Genomic DNA, 18,118 nt, shown 5'->3' on the forward strand with positions numbered 1-18,118 from the left:
TGTATCTGCCCACCCCTTTATTTTACTAAGGTCTTCTTGTAAAGTTTCTATATCCTGCTGTGATGTTATTGCCCTACTTTGTATCATCAGCAAACACTGAGATTGAGCTATTTATGCCAGCCTCTATATCATTTATACTATATGTTTTTGAATGCTATGCACTTCATTATTTGTCCTGGTATAAGTTATTGCATACTATGTACAGTTGCAAGAAAAAGTATGTGAACCCCTTGGGATTACGTAGAGTTTTGCATGAATTGGACATAAAATGTGCTCTGAATGTCATCTAAGTCACAACAATAGAAGAACACAGTCTGCTGAACATAATACTACACAAACATTAGATGTTGCCATGGTTTAATTGCACATAACATGTAAACATTCACAGTGCAGGGAGGAAAAAATATGTGAACCTTTGGACTTAATAACTGGTTGACCCTCCTTTGGCAGCAATAACCTCAACCAAACGTTTCCTGTAGTTGCAGATCAGACCTGCACAACGATCTGGAGTAATTTTGGACCACTCCTCTTAACAAAACTGTTTCAGTGTAGCAATATTCTTGGGATGTCTGGTGTGAATCGCTCTCTTAAGGTCAGGCCACAGCATTTCAATCGGGTTGAGGTCAGGACTCTGACTGGGCCACTCCAGAAGGCGTATTCTGTGCTGTTGCAGCCATTGTTTTGTTGAATTACTTGTATGCTTTGTGTCATTGTCCTGTTGCATCACCCATCCTCTGCGGAGCTTCAGTTGGCGGACAGATGGCCGTACGTTTTCCTGCAAAATGTCTTGATAAACTCTGGAATTCATTTTCTGATCAATGACAACAATCCGTCCAGGCCCTGAGGCAGCAAAGCAGCCCCAAACCATGATGCTCCCTCCGCCATGTTTTACAGTGGGGATGAGGTTTTGATGTTGCTGTGCTGTGCCTTTTTTTCTCCACACATAGTGTTGTGTGTTCTTCCCAAACAACTCAATCTTGGTTTCATCTGTCCACAGTATATTTTGCCAGTAGTGCTGTGGAACATCCAGGTGCTCTTTTGCAAACTTCAAACGTGCTGCAATATTCTTTTTGGACAGCAATGGCTTCCTCCGTGGTGTCCTCCCATGTACTCCATTCTTGTTTAATGTTTTCCTTATTGTAGATGTGTCAACAAAAATGTTAGCATGTGCCAGAGATTTCTGTAGGTCTTTAGCTGACACTCTGGGATTCTTCTTTACCTCATGCAGCATTCTGCGCTGTGCTCTTGCAGTCATTTTTACAGGACGACCACGCCTAGGGAGAGTAGCAACAGTGCTAAACTTTCTCCATTTGTAGGCAGTCTGTCTTACTGTGGACACATGAACATCAAGACTTTTGGCGATACTTTTGTAACCCTTTCCAGCTTCATGCAAGTCAACAGTTCTTGATCGTAGGTCTTCTGAGAGCTCTTTTTTGCGAGGCATGGTTCACATCAGACAGTGCTTCTTAAAATCAGAGCACATTTTATGCCCAATTCATGCAAAACTCCACGTAATCCCAAGGGGTTCACATACTTTTTCTTGCAACTGTACATACTGTAGGCACTAGATTATTTTGGGGGATTTTTTCAGCTAAAAAAATTTACACTGTAACGATAATTTCTTTATTACCAAATGACTAGTGGGGGTCCTGTCCAAAATGGGGCTTAGTGCAATAGACTCACCCCTATTGGTGGGGGCGTATTTCCTTTATTTTGCATACTGGAGATAATGCAGAGAAGGACAACCAAACTGATAAGAGGCATGGAGGAGCTCAGCTATGAGGAAAGATTAGAGGAACTGAATTTATTCTCTTGAAAAGAGGAGATTAAGGGGGGGATATGATCAACATGTATAAATACAAAGGTGTTCTATATAGTGAACTCGGTGTAGAGTTACTCACTTAAGGTCATCACAGAGGACAAGGGGAGGAAAAGAGATTTAATCTCCAAATACAGAAAGTTACAGTCGCAGTAAGAGCGGTGAAAATCTGAAATAGACTCCCACAACTGTTGGTTCTGGCCATAACAGTAGATTGCTTTAAAAAAAGCCTGTATTGTTTCCTAAATGTACATAATATAACTGGATACTAACATTTATAGGTAAAGTTGATCCAGGGAATATCCGATTGCCTGTTGGGGGATCAGGAAGGATTTTCTTCCCATGCTGGAGCAAATTGGATCAAGCTTTATTGGGCTTTTTGCCTTCCTCTGGATCAACTGTGGGTATAGGATTGGTTATGGTTGAACTAGATGGAAGTGTGTCTTTTTTTCAACCAGACTAACTATGTATACACTAGGGTAAATATCTGCACATATAGGACTGTTTTATAACTGCGGTGACAGTTTAATTTGTTTTCTTGTAAACACAGTTGTGTGTACTTTTTGTTTATCTTTGATAATGTTACACAATTTTATGTTACCTGTCTCTGCAGTGCCATTATTTTACTAATACAATTTATGGAACTGTGCTTTTTATTGCTGTCACAGTTAAGATAACTTTGTACCGTATGTTACACAGCTGCATTTATTAACAATTTCAAGTAAACTGTTAACCATCATTTGACTACTAAAAGATAAATTGTTGCTTATAAGATTGGCTAGTACTATATTAATATCCAAAGATGCATTTATAATAAAATGCTGTTAGCCATTAAAACAGATGTATCTGAAAAGGTCAAATGACTAGTAGTTGTATATAATTGGTATTCAAGAACATGTTCCGCTAAGTGCTGCAGTATAATGCATTATTGTAATGTGTTTCAGGATTTTAAACTGTACATATCTTGTAATAAGTAAGGCAATATTAAATGATGCATAAACTCTTCACAATCTTTGTCTTTATTTGTGAATGCCTTTGTAAATGTATTTCCCTTCTGGATACCTCATAAAGGTTAACATTGCACAGAAATACAATATAACCACTTGAGAAATTAAGGTTTTAGCTTGCACTAAAAAAAGTTTAGTCCTTATATTAAGACATAGAGGCTGCTGTGAGAATGTTCACATAATAAAATATTTTAATTTTCACTTCAATTCTCAAATCATGTGAAAATACTTGTTTTCTTCTTTTATCTGCACATAATTGGATGATTAACATTTTAGGTCAATTGCACTTATTAGGCCCCATGTACATTCACGTTTAGTGAATTTTAGTGAGTTTTTGGCATTTTTTTTTTCCAAAGCCCCTGAACTTTACTCAATAAACCCTATGGGGTTTACATACTAAAGCTGGTTCACTCAGAATCTCGTGCAGCTGTGCATGGTAGCAAATGAGCTTCTAATGCTGGCTATAGACGGGTCGAAAATCGGCTGATTTTTCAGCCGAAAAAAAATATTTTCGCACCGTTAGTGGGTTAATTGGTAAGCCATTTTTTGCACTTTTTTTATCAGTCATGTTGGAAAATTCGCGGCCGATTTTGACGGCAATGATGGGCAAATCGACCAATCGTTTTAGCGATAAAAAATCTGCGCATGAGCCGTGACCTGCAAGGTTGCCAGCAAGAAGAAGAAAAAGAAGAAGAAAAAGAAGAAGTCCACTATTATATTTTATATGAAAAAGTCTTGCGGTTGCAATAAATGTATCCATTTGTATCCAAACAAAAACATCTGTATCCAAATAAAAACATTGTAATCCAAATAATGTATTTGTATTGCTGTCACATTCTAGGGTGTGCTCCCCTGTCTCTGCAAGGGACAGAAGTTATGGGGTTAATGCCTGCCATAGACGGGTCGAAAATCGGCCGATTTTTTTTAAGGTTGGTGGTAACATCGGCCGATTGAACGACCGATTTTTTATTTTTTTTTAAAAATCGGCTGATGTTCGACCCGGCTATGGCCTACTTAACTTCAGCTTGTTCAATTAAGCTTTAGCAATAAATCTGTAAGCTGATTGGTTTCTATGCAGAAGTGCACGAGATTCTGAGTGAACCAGCTTTAGTAATGAACCCCTATGCAGCATCAGAGTTTAGTGGCAGTTAAATGTCCCTCTCCTGAACACAGAATAATCGCATTCAGGAGAGGAACGTTTTGGCCAAAAACGTTTTGCACTTGGATATTTATTCATTTCAATGGCAAGTACTCTGGCCAGATAAGTGAATAAACATCCAAGTGCTAAACACGGGTAAATGTGGCTAAATGAGGTACCGCGTTTACACAATTTTTTCTTTGTTTAGCGGTTTTCTGCTGCCATTAATGTCTAAAGGCAGTTCAGTGTACATGTAGCCTTGCTGTTTTCTACATTTGGGTTATTTTAAAGTGATATTAAACACTTGCCAAATATGCAGTTTCTTCATATTTAATCTATGCCTATGTTCCAGCTTAAACTAGTGCCATGACTGCCTCCCTAGGTTTCCGGTTTCAAGGCAGCTCCTTAGTCTTGCAGAATTCTGTGGAGCCATCCTTGAATGAAGGGCCTATAGTTGTGTCTCCCTACACTGTGTGCAACAATAGAAGTACACAGCCCCATGGCCTAGGATGATAAACCACCACCCTGCTCCTCTCCCCCCCCCCTTCCTTCACTGATTGACTTGAGGCTATCTACTGTTAACTCTTTCCCTCGAAGACCAGAAGTTCAGGAAAACAGCTCTGAGAGAGCAGGAAGTTCAGAGAGCACTGAGAGAGTAAAAACAAACAATATTGAAAGTTGTAAATTGCAAGTGCTGGGGTAAGAACTTTAACAAACAGTTTACTGAGGAATGCTTATTTTATTGTACTCAATGTGTTAAACTAAACGATGCCTAGTAAATGGAGGAAATTAATTTATAAAAGTGAATGTTAGGGAACAAGGTGAAGCTGAGACTTGTTTGGTAAAAGAGTTAAGAAACTGCACTTAAAACATTGAGTAAATATTTTATTCATTTATCCAATCATGTAAAAAGCATCTGCATATGATCATGCTCATCATCATGCTAATTCAAGGTGAACATAAATTGTTTTTTTACATAATTTATTGTGTAAAGCTTCTCAACTCCTTTAGTAAATTATCCCATCTGTGTTCACTTGAAGAAAATAAGAAAACTCAGGATTTTTTCAAGCACATTGGTGTAAGTTTATTAAGCAGAGATAATGTATCTAATTTCAGTTCTCTGCAGTTCTCAGGGAAAAATCTCTGCCCCCCTGTTTATGAAGCAGAGAACACTTGTTCTCAGAAGAAGAGAGGAGAAGTTTTTCCTCTGAGAACAGCTGAGATCTGTGTAGAAGGGTGAGGGGTTGCATGTGATCTCATGAGATAATTGTGTGATTACAGATCACCTGAGTTTAAACAGTGAAACCAAAGTTAAAAAGACCATGCAATTATATGAAAATAATAAGCACTGACCACTGGTACTTTTTAACTCACATTTTGGCACATTCTTTAAATGTGTATTTTGGCTCCTTTTTTATTGCACATTTTAACATTATTCACGTGTATTTTGCCGATTTTTAACATGCTGTATTTTTTAACACGCATTTTGATGTGTCTTTTTATTGTGTATTTTGGCGCTTTTTCTAAACACACATTTTGGCACAGGTTATATTAACATGCATTTTGGTGTGGTTTGTAACGCACATTTTGGCACTTTCCTAAGCATGCATTTTGATTTGGTTTTTGCATATTTTGGCAAACTGGATATCTGCTAGCCAGTTTTGGGTGCCATTAACAAATAATGGCACCGCAAACATGACATGCATTTTGCCTGCTTTTCCAGGACACACAAAAACGCAGGTAAAAAATGAGCCAAAATACATGTTAAAAAAGCACCAAAATACACATAAAAATGTCAACTCACTTTTAAAAAAAAAAAAATTGTGTGTTGAAAAAAGCAGTAAAATGTTTGTTAAAAAATGCATCAGGTTATATTAACATGCATTTTGGTGTGGTTTGTAACGCACATTTTGGCACTTTCCTAAGCATGCATTTTGATTTGGTTTTTGCATATTTTGGCAAACTGGATATCTGCTAGCCAGTTTTGGGTGCCATTAACAAATAATGGCACCGCAAACATGACATGCATTTTGCCTGCTTTTCCAGGACACACAAAAACGCAGGTAAAAAATGAGCCAAAATACATGTTAAAAAAGCACCAAAATACACATAAAAATGTCAACTCACTTTTAAAAAAAAAAAAATTGTGTGTTGAAAAAAGCAGTAAAATGTTTGTTAAAAAATGCATCAGAATGTGCATGAAAAAGGCCCAAAAAAGCCAAACTGAACCTTTTTTGGGCATGGAGTGTTGTTACATAGTTACATACTGTAGTTAGTCTGGCTGAAAAAAGACATAAGTCCATTTAGTGCAACCATTAAAAAAAAAAAAGAGGAAGGCAAAAAAACCCAGCAACGCATAATCCAATTTGCTCCTGCAGGGAAAATAAATACTTCCTGATCCCCCAAGAGACAATCAGATAATCCCTGGATCAACTTTACTTATAAATGTTAGTATCCAGTTATATTCTGTGTATCTAAGAAATAATCCAGGCCTTTTTTAAAGCAATCCACTGAGCTGGCTAGAACCAACTCTTGAGGGAGTCTATGCCACATTTTCACAGCTCTCACTGTGAAGAAACCTTTCCGTGTTTGGAGATTCCGTGTTTCATTTCCTCTAGATGTAAAGAGTGCCCCTTTGTCCTCAGTGATGACCTCAGGGCGAATAGCTCTACACCGAGTTCACTATATGAACCACTGATGTATTTATTTATACATGTTGATCATATCCCCCTTAATCTCCTCCTTTCAAGAGCGAATAAATTCAGTTCCTCTAATCTTTCCTTATAGCTGAGCTCCTCCATGCCTCGTATCCGTTTGGTTGCCCTTCTCTGTACTTTTTCCAGTTCCCCAATGTTCTTTTTGTGAATTGGTGCACAAAACTGAACTGCATATTCCAGATGAGTTATTACTAATGATTTGTACAGGGGTAATATGATATCTCTCTCTCTGGAATCTATACCTCTTTTAATATAAGAGAGTATTTTGCTCGCTTTAGAAACCGCAGCTTGGCATTGCAAGCCATTATTAAGCTTGTGATCTACCAGAACTCTCAGATCCTTCTCCACCATTGATTCCCCCAGTTGTACTCCCCTTAGTATGTATGATGCATGCACATTCTTAGCCCCCAAGTGCATAGCCTTACATTTATCAACATTAAACCTAATTTTTCCCATAGTTGCCCAATTAAACAGTGCATTGAGGTCGGCTTGTAAATTGAAGACATCCTGTAAGGACATTATTCCACTGCACAGCTTGGTGTCATCTGCAAAGACTGAAATTATATTTTTAATCCCAGACCTTATATTGTTTATACATATATTAAAAAGTAAGGGTCCCAACACTGAACCTTGGGGTACACCACTGACAACAAAAAAGAATATGAAAAGAGATTCACAGAAAAGCGGTTACATAATGGACAGAAAGCGATACTCAAAGTAATTTAAAAAATATGCTTTATTACACAATACTCATATGGACATATAAGGTAAATACCTCAGTTAACCATCACCTCAGTATGAGATAATACATCAAAATTGACCTAAAATCACTTAAAAACAAATGTCATGACCGGTCAAAGTAATGAAGTGCTGCAAATATAGTGTCAGTTGGTCTAATACATATGCAGCACTGACACAATGGTTACACCGCCATGCAGGGGGAGTTTAAAAAAATTGTACCAAAATGGCATAACAGACAATGCAGTATATGGCTGATCATAAGTACCAGATAATGGGTATTTTTGCCCAATAAAACCTAAACAGGTATATAGACTGTAGAGAGATATATAGAGACAATCTGCCTCCACAACCACTAGCAGGGTAATAACCAGAACAGGTAGTAGTTATGCTAGCTTTAGTATGGCAAAAGCAGGTGGTGAGGTATCAAACGGCAGCAGTCATGTCCATGATACTTCATAAGATGAACTTGATAGCCGTAGTATTGTCACCATGTGACTTTCACAGTGTTGTAGAAATGGCAGGGCCCTGCCGTAAATGGGTTCTTCACCGCAAACTGCGGGCTAAACACCTCCTTAATAATAATACTGTAATCTTAAATACAGGAGCATCCATGCCTTTTAGTAAACATAGGGTGCTGTGCACCTTTAGATAGTATAACATAATGTCCCCATCCTGAAATAAATAGGTGACATATGGAAGTCAGGAAGTGAGTCACTTTAAGTGAATAGGCAATGGCGTTTACACACCGTATTGCCGTTTAGATGTGCTGCATATCACTCACCACCCATGCCTTAGGTGATATTCTTGCAGAGTTTCCCTCATCAGGATAACAGCCCATGGTCCCGGAGGCAGCCGCCACCATCGGGACTAGAAGCAGAGCTCCGCTCCCATCCTGGTACTCATGCAGCCTGACACCGCCGAATGCCGGCGTGTATTACCGCCTCCCCTGAAGGACTGTGTGTGTGGCGCCAAGGCGTCCGACCGGAAGTGACGTATCTGACGTTTGACGTCGCCGATGGGAGTATCTTACTCAGCTTCATCAGGACCAATGAGATGCCTACCTTACATGCATTATTTATAATAGGCTTGTGACTGCCCATATATGTAAATCAGCTGGTGGCAATTAAACTCAGTGGGAAAATAACTAAAATAATTAACAAATAACTGGTCATAGAACACAGATAGATATACAGATACCTGGCTACACAGTGGGGAGAGAATATTCTTAAATTCACACAATGTCATTTATATGGAGTTCTTAATACCTATCTTCATCACCTACAGGTGGCAGGCTTATGCTGCAAGCCTTCTTATTTTTTCAAAAACACTTGGAGGTCAAATTCAACATTAACCCCTTAGGGGACCCTGTATTGCGGAGACTATAGGTCTTCCTGGAGGAATAATTGAATCCTTATGGATTTTAGGGATAATATAGAAGGTAGGATAATTAAATTCATCAATCCTAAGATACTGATATTCTTTTTTAGTCAGCAGGCCAGCCTCTCTGCCCAGTATTAAAGTGGAATTTAACTTTTTAACCATAATAGGAAAAGGGTTAACACTCAATTTACAGTATGTAGTAGAATCACCTAACTGACGTTTGACCTCCTTTACATAGTTCTGTTCTTTTAGGATTACAAAATTACCACCCTTATCACTTCTTTTAATAATAATATTTTTAGCTTCTTTTAATTCTCTAAGTGCTCTTCTTTCCTTTTTAGTGAGGTTATCACTCAGTGGCATTTTCCATTCAAGATTTTTAAGATCTGCTGCTACAAGGTCCAGGAATGATGCAATCCTCATATTAGAATGTATTTTAGGCATTTTTGTTGATTTAATATTTAAATCGACCCTTCTAATCATATCCTGATGACTATCCTCTTCCTTATCATCTTCATCATACCGACCACCCTCTTCTGCCAATGACATTAACATTTCCAACGCTTTATTGTCCTCCATGGGTGTATTCGTGTTTAAATCATTTAGTATTTCGGGTTTATCATGTACCAACCTTAGAAATACCTTTCTTAGAAATAAATTGACATCTTTAAAAAGCTCAAATTCATCCATGGGGACCACCAGAGAGAAAGACATTCCTTTATTGAGTAATGTAATATGTTCATCTTTAAGTGGAAAGTCTGCCAGATTAATGACCTTCTTTTCTTGGGGGTTATTAATAGCTACCTCTTTTGACTCATTGTCCTGCCTTTGTCCTCCTGTTGTTTCCCTTTGAGGATTCCTCTTTTCTCTTTTTGGTCCCTCTTCCCATTTGGGATTGATCGCCTCGGGGTGAATCCCCATTCTGTTGATCTAAAAAAGATGCCAATTTACCTAAACTCTCTGAATCACTCTCACTCGAGACTATTTCACCCATTGATCTAGAATGTGAACGAAAAAATCTTCTCTTAGATCGACTTCTACCTCTTTTGGTGGTGAGATCAAATATCTCACCTGTTTCCCAATCTTTCAGGTCCTGTTTAAATTTAGTTTGTTTTGTGGATCTGAGATTTTTTTGTACTCTTTCCACTTCTTTCCTAAGTTGTTCATTTTGTTTTTCAAAGCTATGCATATCTTTAAAAGGGTCTAATCCATCTACACTTTTTTTGATAGCTAAATTAAGTTCCTCCAATTGTAATTTTTCCTCTTTAACAATAAGTTTCATGCCGCTAAGGCTGGCCATACATTATACAATTTTCTTGAGATTTTTGGTTTAGATTTACCAACAACCATATAATATGAGGTCAAACCTAAACAACACTTTCAACTGTATCCTATTAGTCAGGCTCTTGCACTACATAGTGGAAGGTAAATCTAAAGGAAATTGGGCAGAAATTGGACAGAAAATTGTATAGTGTATGGCCAGCCTAACTCCCTGTTCAACGCACGCTCTCTTCCATTTATTCAAAAACCTCTCATTATGGAGGTGTTCAGCTGGCACTACTTTACTTCTAAGACCACGAGGAATAATATTCTGTTTGATGTAGGCTTCCAAGAAGCAAACATCCCATTTCCGATTTAAATGGTTAATAACTAGTTTTTTATGTTCTTTAAATCTAGTTTTAATTTCCTTGTCCTCAGTTGTTATATTTGAATTCTCCGCCATGAAGGCTCTGTGCATTTCTAATTCAATTTCTACACCGGGAGTAAAAGCCATGAAAAACCCCACTATGTACACCAGGTATCATACAAATAATAAATCATACACTCAGAACTGAGGTGGTGGCTAACTTAGTAATTTTTCAAGCCTCTATATGAATAGGTCCATAAGAAGCCAATATCAATACTAGTAAAATTAGAAAAATAAGGAGCTTATAAATAACACATATCGCTAAATGTATATTATCTGCCCAGTAACCACAAAAACATACAGAAAAAAGGAACGTGAAAAGAGATTCACAGATAAGCGGTAATACACACCTGCATTCGGCGGTGTCAGGCTGCATGAGTACCAGGATGGTGGCTGCCTCCGGTATCATGGGCAGTTATCCTGATGAGGGAAACTCTGCAAGAATATCACCTATGGCATGGGTGGTGAGTGATATGCAGCACATCTAAACGGGAATACGGCGTGAAAACGCCGTTGCCTATCCACTTAAAGTGACTCACTTACTGACTTCCCATATGTCACCTATTTATTTCAGGATGGGGAAATTATGTTATACTATCTAAAGGTGCATGGATGCTCCTGTATTTAACATTACAGTGTTATTAAGGAGATGTGTAGCCCGCACATTGCAGTGAAGAACCCCTTTATGGCAGGGCCCTGCCATTTCTACAACACTGTGGAAGTCACATGGTGACAATACTACGGCTATCAGGTTCATCTTATGTATTATCTCATACTGAGGTGATGGCTAACTGAGGTATTTACCTTATATGTCCATATGAGTATTGTGTAATAAAGCATATTTTTTTTATTTAGTCTGAGTATAAACAAGCGCTGGATATGGATATAAAAAGCAGCTAGCATGAAAGGCAAAACCCCTAAACCTTCTGTAAAACATATAAAAAAATCAACATGCAGTGCTAGAAGTAACAATGGCTGAAACACAAATAGGAATAATGTGAAATTCTCTCAATATGATATTAGTATTCAAAAAGAGATTCACAAATGAAAGATAGCCTCTATGATTAAGTTAAAATCCTCCAAAACGCAGAAATGCGTTGTGCGGATAGACCTAGTCGGAAAAAGCCACACTAGGGTTTTCAAAGTACATATAGCGAGGTGAAAATCAATCAATAATGGTCAGTGAACATCCGTGATATTGGTGATAAGATGAACAGGTGTAGATTGCACTAACCAGATAGCGCATGAAAATGCGCATTTGAGTAATTAAAACCAACTCCTGGTCATCCGCATCTAAACGTCTGGAACGCCGGGTCATCTGGTGGGCATCAGCAGGATCTGCAGCGCACCATCAGGACTTCCAGGAAGCAGGAGTACAATCAAGCAAACACCAGGGGGAGCCAGCACTCACAGTGTGAAAACATCAGGGGTCTCCTTTAGGAAGGAAGGCTCATAAAAAAATGAGCCCAAGCAGAAAGATTTTCCATAGTGCAGTATGCTTTAATAAGATCAAGGTTTAGCAGTGGTAAAAGTAAATGAACTCACACTTAGAAATATTGACAGTAATAAAGATGGCCGCCGGCCAGGGTGACCATGATGAAGTCACGTGTGCCGTGATGCAACGCGTAGGTGACGTGGTGACGCAATTTCCGGTGCGGACGCCATCTTTGTACTCTAACAGAACCCATGCAAGTACACTCATCACATGAGGTTCTAAGGCTTTCTGAATGCTGCAATAATGTGAGTGTATCGGTTGATATTACTTTTTATTCATAATAAACAATATTACACTATGGAGGTTCTCTCTTTGTATGGATCCTGTGGGAGCTGGTCATACTAAATATAGCCAAAAGGGGAGTTTGGAGCTGATCTTGACCTGGAAGGCTTATACGCATTCATCTGATGTGAAGTTTTGTCTACATTTGAGGATACTATTAAGAGGAATCCGTTATTGGAGGGTACAGGAGTGATCCCAAAAATTTGTAGGCCCTTTTAGGGTCATGGTAAGGAGGTGAGGAGCCAATTTAGCTGTTTGTGGATTCAGCACCAGAGGCTGCAACGCACAAGATCACCGGCATGTTTTGTACCTTTGTGGACACTGGTGTCACATATATTTTGTTGGACTTGTGTTTAGTATAATTCATATTGCATTTTTATAGGGGATTTATATGTTTATTTTTTACTATATTTTTTCACCAATATCATTATTCATTATTGTATTCGCATATGTTGTTTGGAGTGTTTTTGGCACTGAGCAATTTTCACTATTATTTATATACTTATATATATTTTTGATTGTCGAGTGTTTTTTTTTTCACTTATCGTAATTGAGATTTGGAACATTTAGCACTATATTGTGTTTAATTGGATCCCAATAGCTCGGTTGGAGACCATTGGTTTATATTATACAATAAATAAATAGTGCAGCGCTAAATACTAAAACAAACATACATGTAAACAAATAAATATTCAAATCAATATATATCATTTAAATGTGCAACAGTGCAAATAAAGTGTAACACGTGTATTCCACCGGGAATCATCAAGAGTGACCAAGTGATCAATTTTACTCAATACAGTGCAATCTGTGTATTCCCTATAAGGGAATATTCAAAGTGACCAAGTGACCAAACAAACTATATAACACAAAATACTCTAAAAAACGCCACTCTGTGTGAACATGTCCATATATATATATATAGTGTATCTCATACACAATCTTCATGCAAGTGTTGTCAAGTGTCCACACTGTGTATATCCAAAATTGGCTGCAATGGCCCCTCACCTCCTTACATCGACCCTGCAGGGTCAACTCGCTTTGGGAAACAAACACCACTCTGGTATATCACAGGATCCTCCCCAGCGATGTATGCTCTATAACCAGCTCCCTCTCCGGTTCCTCCTTACACAGATCACACAGGGACACCTTGCCTCAAGGGACAAACACCACTCTGGTGTATCTCAGGATCTTTCCAAGCACTGTATACTCTATATTCCTCTCTGGTTCATGCATAAACAGAAGACTCCCATAGTGTAAAACCACATTTATTGGGTAAACTGTACATAAAGATATCTACTCACATGCTCCTTCATCTTTCATGTATCTTGTACATATATGGCTCCTTCACCTCATGCTATGCCTGCCTTGCATGGGTAATAGATATAGGGGTTTCAAATATGGCCGCCACGCCGGAATCCCAGAATCCTCCTCGCACACCGACGCGTTGCGTCACGCTGATCACGTGACTTCCCCAGGGTTATATTATACATTCACTATTTTTTCACTTGGATATCCCATAAGGATGTGGTCACTATTTTAGTATTATCTACACATTTTATTATTTATATTATTATTAATACGAGCGCTACACCATCTTTCTGTATTTATTTAGCATTTTCACTTGTAGGTAATACAGTGCAGGTGTTAGCAGCCTTAACGAGCTACAATGATGGGGCACGATTCCTCCCACTGACACCAATGATGGGGCACGATTCCTCCCACTGACACCAATGATGGGGCACGATTACTCCCACTGACACCAATGATGGGGCACGATTACTCCCACTGACACCAATGATGGGGCACGATTCCTCCCACTGACACCAATGATGGGGCACGATTCCTCCCACTGACACTAGTGATGGGGCGCTATTCCTCCCACTGACACTAGTGATGGGGCACTATTCCTCCCACTGACACCAATGATGGGGCACTATTCCTCCCACTGACACTAATGATGGGGCACTATTCCTCCCACTGACACTAATGATGGGGCACTATTCCTCCCACTGACACCAATGATGGGGCACTGTTCTTCCCATTAATACCAATGATGAGGCGCTATTCCTCTCACTGACACCAGTGATGGGGCGCTATTCCTCCCACTGACACCAGTGATGGGGCACTATTCCTCCCACTAATACCAATGATGGGGCACTATTCCTCCCACTGATACTAATGATGAGGCACTATTCCTCCCACTGACAACAACGATGGGGCACTATTCCTCCCACTGACACCAATGATGGGGTACTATTCCTCCCACTGACACCAATGATGGGGCACTATTCCTCCCACTGACACCAATGATGGGGCACTATTCCTCACACTAATACCAATGATGGGGACTATTCCTCACACTGACACTAATGACGGGGCACTATTCCTCCCACTGACACCAATGATGGGGCACTATTCCTCCCACTGACACTAATGATGGGGCACTATTCCTCCCACTGACACCAATGATGGGGCACGATTCCTCCCACTGACACCAATGATGGGGCACGATTCCTGCCACTGACACCAATGATGGGGCACGATTCCTCCCACTGACACCAATGATGGGGCACGATTCCTCCCACTGACACCAATGATGGGACACGATTCCTCCCACTGACACCAATGAAGGGGCACGATTCCTCCCATTGACACTAATGATGTGCCACGATTCCTCCCACTGACACCAATGATGGGGCACAATTCCTCCCACTGACACTAATGATGGGGCACTATTCCTCACACTGACACTAGTGATGGGGCACTATTCCTTCCACTGACACCAATGATGGGGCACTATTCCTCCCACTGACACTAAGGATGGGGCACGATTCCTCCCACTGACACCAATGATGGGGCACTGTTCTTCCCACTAATACCAATGATGGGGCACTATTTCTCTTACTGACACCAGTGATGGGGCACTATTCCTCCCACTGACACCAGTGATGGGGCACTATTCCTCCCCCTGACACCAATGATGGGGCACTATTCCTCCCACTAATACCAATGATGGGGCACTATTCCTCACACTGACACCAATGATGGGGCACTATTCCTCCCACTGACACCAATGATGGGGCACTATTCCTCCCACTGACAGCAATGATGGGGCACTATTCCTCCCACTGACACCAATGATGGGGCACTATTCCTCCCACTGACACTAATGATGGGGCACTATTCCTCCCACTGACACTAATGATGGGGCACTATTCCTCCCACTGACACCAATGATGGGGCACTGTTCTTCCCATTAATACCAATGATGAGGCGCTATTCCTCTCACTGACACCAGTGATGGGGCGCTATTCCTCCCACTGACACCAGTGATGGGGCACTATTCCTCCCACTAATACCAATGATGGGGCACTATTCCTCCCACTGACACTAATGATGAGGCACTATTCCTCCCACTGACAACAACGATGGGGCACTATTCCTCCCACTGACACCAATGATGGGGTACTATTCCTCCCACTGACACCAATGATGGGGCACTATTCCTCCCACTGACACCAATGATGGGGCACTATTCCTCCCACTGACACTAATGATGGGGCACTATTCCTCCCACTGACACCAATGATGGGGCACGATTCCTCCCACTGACACCAATGATGGGGCACGATTCCTCCCACTGACACCAATGATGGGGCACGATTCCTCCCACTGACACCAATGATGGGACACGATTCCTCCCACTGACACCAATGAAGGGGCACGATTCCTCCCATTGACACTAATGATGTGCCACGATTCCTCCCACTGACACCAATGATGGGGCACAATTCCTCCCACTGACACTAATGATGGGGCACTATTCCTCACACTGACACTAGTGATGGGGCACTATTCCTTCCACTGACACCAATGATGGGGCACTATTCCTCCCACTGACACTAAGGATGGGGCACGATTCCTCCCACTGACACCAATGATGGGGCACTGTTCTTCCCACTAATACCAATGATGGGGCACTATTTCTCTCACTGACACCAGTGATGGGGCACTATTCCTCCCACTGACACCAATGATGGGGCACTATTCCTCCCACTAATACCAATGATGGGGCACTATTCCTCACACTGACACCAATGATGGGGCACTATTCCTCCCACTGACACCAATGATGGGGCACTATTCCTCCCACTGACACCAATGATGGGGCACTATTCCTCCCACTGACAGCAATGATGGGGCACTATTCCTCCCACTGACACCAATGATGGGGCACTATTCCTCCCACTGACAACGATGGGGCACTATTCCTCCCACACTGACACCATCATTGGTGTCAGTGGGAGGAATACTGCCCCATCATTAATCCTTTCATAAAGTGTGTGTTACACAAAACGCGTTAGGGGGATGTCCCTAACCTGTACCACTACACCACACGGCCTCACTTATGGCCGGTGGCTCTTTTGTACCTATGTAAGTGTTTGAAATTTTTTGTTTTCTTATGTCACCTTTACCTGAAGCATTAAACTACTACACTATTGGAGCTTTTCTTCTCTTGGGCTTGTTTCTTTCACTGGCGAGCCCCCCCTTCTCCTAAGGTGCTTCTTCATACCTGATCTATGCATATTTGCATGATCCCCCCGATGGTTGAGATCTGTATTGTGTGAGACTGCTACCCTGTCCTGATGGCTGAGATTCGGACTGCTAGAGACTGGTAACCTGTCCTGGATGGGTGACCTCTGGTGGTTGGTTCCTGCCTTGATGACTTCATCCATGTATAAAGGTTCCATTCCCTGAGCACCAAGGAGTAGGTCTTATATACTCCAATGCACAATCATTTGTGCTGTCTGGTTAGTGCATTGTACACCTATTCTCACAGTCACAGCAATCACGGATATTCGCAATATTTATTATACGTACTAGAGCACAATTGTCACTATATGCACCTATGTGATTTTACCTTAGATTGGTCTTTTTACCTTTTAGCGTTGTTAAACGCCAGTTCTGAATACCACTGTTTTCTTGCCAACTTTAATATTTATTCATATACGTATATTTATTGCTCATCATTATCATTCTAGCGCTGCATATTTTCAATTGTTTATAGTGCCCCATCATTGGTGTCAGTGGGAGGAATAGCGCCCCATTGTTGTCAGTGAGTGGAGCTCGAATAGGAAGAGGTGGAGCTTAAAGAGGAAGGGGTGGAGTTTGCAGATGAAAGGGTGGGAGAAATTTAGATGTGGGGGGGTGCCCAATTTTAGTCTTGCCTAGTGCAGCACAAAACCAAAACACACCACTGACTATGGTCGGTAATCAGAGTGAACACAGTTTCACATTATTCATTATCATTCACTTTGCTAAGGGAACAGTTGCTACTCCTTTAGTAATTCAACCACATGAGTCTGGCTATCCTATTATTTGGGCCTCATTACGCATTTTATTTACTGAATTTATAAACACTGTGACAACTTGGAGTATTTATGGGTATTGGATTACACGGCTATTAAGTTATGTTGTAACCATTTCATAGTTATTCATTATTTATTTCACGTGCATAGCTATTTGGCACATTTCACTAAGGAATAATGATTCTTATTTGCAATAATGAGCATTATTTTCAGCAACGAGATCTGAAAATAGCAAGCTCATTGTTGAAAACCACAATTGTAAATGCAAAAACAACGCATGCATTATAGAATGATAAACGGCTTCACACTGAAGTTCAACAGCAGATTAAAAAAACTTTAAAGGCAGAAATAAGAAATAATTTTATCATGAATGATTTCAACTCTCCACACATTAAGGCCACTTCACACTGGAATTTGCTTCTAACATCAGTAAGTTTCAGTCTCCTGAACTCTCAAAAGTTCAAACTTTTACTGCAAATG

At 40.4% G+C, this 18,118-nt stretch overlaps 1 protein-coding gene across 1 annotated transcript in view; it reads left to right on the plus strand.

The window, feature by feature from the left end:
- SHISA9 (shisa family member 9) overlaps positions 1 to 18,118 on the plus strand; it is a 1,225,124-nt gene that overhangs the window by 1,163,155 nt on the left and 43,851 nt on the right. The window lies entirely within an intron of this gene.

The sequence above is a fragment of the Staurois parvus genome, unplaced genomic scaffold (assembly GCF_062004578.1).
Source record: "Staurois parvus isolate SC_StPar_1 unplaced genomic scaffold, SC_StPar_1.0 ptg000075l, whole genome shotgun sequence".
NCBI lineage: Eukaryota > Metazoa > Chordata > Amphibia > Anura > Ranidae > Staurois > Staurois parvus.